The sequence below is a fragment of the Phaethon lepturus genome, unplaced genomic scaffold, assembly GCF_000687285.1.
Source record: "Phaethon lepturus isolate BGI_N335 unplaced genomic scaffold, ASM68728v1 scaffold46464, whole genome shotgun sequence".
Lineage (NCBI taxonomy): Eukaryota > Metazoa > Chordata > Aves > Phaethontiformes > Phaethontidae > Phaethon > Phaethon lepturus.
In genome coordinates, this window is record NW_010537937.1 from 24,814 (window position 1) to 28,042 (window position 3,229).

Sequence of the window (3,229 nt, forward strand, 5' to 3'; positions counted from 1 at the left end):
TTCTTTTATGTATGAATGCTAGCATTTTTGTTACACTGACCAGCTTAGTGGTATTCTAAGCTCCTGAGACTTCTCAGCAATAAAAATTATGAAATAGAAAGGCCACAAAAAAGGCTTTTTTGGAATATTTGATGTAAAAGCAAACTGAGAAATGGTGTGAAAGTAGATAAAAAAGACAAATGTTAGAAACTCTGCGAGGGTTTTTGTATTTTTTTTATTCTTTCTTTTTTTAATGAAAGTCCCACTTCAGAAGCAGCTAGGGAAGCAGACAGCTAGTGAGTGGCATCCCCAGAAGTCTTCATTGCACTGACACCATCCTTGATATGATTTAAAAGTTTCAACTTTATTCTCACAAAACAGGGTTGGAAACTTTGATGCAAAGCCCTTTTCTTAGTATTTAGAGTCATTTGCTTCCAAACTTGATGGGAACTGAGTCACAAGGGGAGCGATGTGCAACCATGAGAAATCACAGACAAAACAGATGTGATTTCCCCCGTCTATTCCAGGCAGGACTTGAGGCAGGTGCAGCTGAGAGAGAAAGCAAGCTTGCAATTCACAGCTGTCTGGTAACACCACAGGGGATGTTTTTGTTTTATCAGACCTTTACACCCATCTCTGGAAATATCCCTTGTTTGTTTCATTGTGTAAAATAGCCTTTGGTGAACTTGGCTCATCTTATCTCATGGCCGAAACACTAGGTTATTCGAAGCCCTTAGCAAGGGTCCTAGCGTTTTTATCTGAACAGGAAGGCAGAGCCCGGTGCAGCCTCTCCGCTGGCTTCCAGGGTGACTGGGTGAAGAGGAAAAGGATGAGGGAAGCCACATATGGACTGCAAAAATGTGTGCGTAGGAACCCCTTTACCTCTGGCAGCCCTTCCTTCAGCTGGCCTTGGAGAAGCTGCTGAGCCTTTTCAGTTCCTTGGCCTGTCTCAGATACTGAGCTGAAATCCTGACAATCAAGGGTTCCCAGATGTGCTTGGAGCGCTACAGGTTTCTGCTGCCTTCTCTAAGTAGGATGAAAGTCAGTGGGGAAGAGACACAGGCTATCAGCGGGCATCCAAATGTGTGGTACCTGACTGTCTTCAGTAGACAAAGAGTCTATTGACTCCCATTTTCCTTGTGGCAGATAACACTTTGCACCTGGAAAGAGCCTGTGCAGGGAGAGATGTGGGGCAGGAGGGCAGCAGAAGGGAGCCTTTGCTGCTGCCTGCAGTGGGGATGAGTCCCGGGGGGCTGCGAGCACCTAAATCCCATGTGCCCCCACCCTCTGCACCGGGGTGGCAGGAGGAAAAGCTGAGGGTGTGAGAATGAACATCGGCTGCGGGTGGAGGATGGCTTCCTCCCCTATGGCAACTCTATTGTCTACACGTGCTCAAAATGAGAGAGATATGGGCTGTCTCAGGTGTGGCTACTACTGGTCTGGTTGTTTTTTTTTTTTTTCCTCTTCTGTGAGCAGAGATACAGGGCCTCTTTGCTCCTGTTTTGCTTTCCCTTTCATTCTCTGCTTTTTTTTTTCTCCCTCATTTTGATTTTCCCTTCTCTCCCTGTGTCCCCATTTTCCTTTTGCTGTTTCAGCTGCTGTCCTAGTGATGAGTACAGATCCCCCTGGTTGTTGTACTCTGCAGTTCCTAGAACTACATTTATTTATAATTTGTTCTTGGAACCAAGATAGTAAAAATAGCCTGAAGGCCATGGAAATAGTGAGGGAGGGGAGTATAATGCATTGTGCATTGCTTTCATGGATTGCCAAAAGGTGGAAACCTTGTTGATTGGAATTGACTTTTCCCATGTCTTAAAGTTAGCCTGCAGCTCACTGAGTTGATCTGGAGGCCTGGGAAAGGACATACTCCATTGAGAAGAGTTGCCACCTTTTGGAAAGAAAAAAAAAAGGAAATCTGGAAGAAAAGAAGGGGAAGATAAAAGAAGAAGATGAAAGTGGGAAGTGGGAGGAAGAAAAAAGATTAATGAAAGGAAAAACCAACAAAACCAAAACACAGGAACTGTCAGAGAAAAAGCTGCATGTAATTTAGTGTCCTGACTTGGAATGTGTTTGTACCGTGTGTGGGAGAGGGGGGCGTAAACATCTATAATTGCCCCATGAAAAGATCTCGTTCTGGTCTCAAAAAATCCAGTATTTATTTAATCTCCAAAACTGAGCTCCTGTATCCTTTCCAGCCTCATTTCTTAACGAGATGTGTTGTAACACTGTCAGCCCTATGAACAAGCGGTATTTCAGGGGCTGGTGTCAGGCTTCTGCACTCCAGCATGGAAGAGCAAGGATTTTTGCACGGGAGAGCCAAACCCACAGGGTGCAGCTGGAAGGTGCGTGAAAGGTGAAGTGAGTGGTGAAGAATGACAAAGGGCCCTGCCATCTTCTGCTGTGAACAGAGCTTAATGAGACCTGTGCAACATACTTTGAGCTACTACTGCCCGGTTCTGGCAGCCTCTGCTGTGGGGTCACCAGTTACTGGAGGCACAGATAATCCCCAAATGCGGGGCTGTGGAGATCCCTGCCCCTTCTACTGGCATGGAAAGCTGAAGAAAAGACTGGTGTAGACAGTCTCTTGGCCCTCAGATGATGTGATGCTGACTGGTCTGCACCCCTTCTGCTTAGGGCTATCTGGTTTATAGCAGATTTGTCTGGCAGGGCAATATGAAGCTGCATCAAGCAGTGAGATAACAGGCAGGGTGCATGATTGCTGCCCAAGCTTGTTCCCTGTCCCTTTTTTATTTAATGAGGCATGTGTCTGTAGGAGATCAAAACCTAAGTCATGCTTTCCTGCACATCTTTATCACAGAAACCATGCTGTTACGTAGGATGGTGCCCTCAGGTGTCTGCAAAGTGGCTGATGTCACTGCCCCACTGCTTGTAGTGTCCCAAAGAAGGACTTTGAGGTTTTTATGTCTTTGTTCGAGGCACTGGCAAAGGTTATCCAGGGTGTTACAGTAAAGTTGTAACTTTACATGATCCAGCCATAATAGCGATTGATTGAAATGTCTCATGCTGTCACCCAGACATGTATAAATGGTAGTCTAGTGCCATGAGTGTGCAGGGAGTGTATGTCTCTTCCCCTCTAGACTACATAGTTTTCATTCTGTTTCCGAAATAGCTGTGACATTTGGACTTCTGAACAGAGCTCCAACTGAAGATGCTCATGATTGTAATTTAGTTGTACTTCTATATCTTTCTCCTTTGCTCTCCTTTCATCACCACTTCTGCCTCTGCTCTT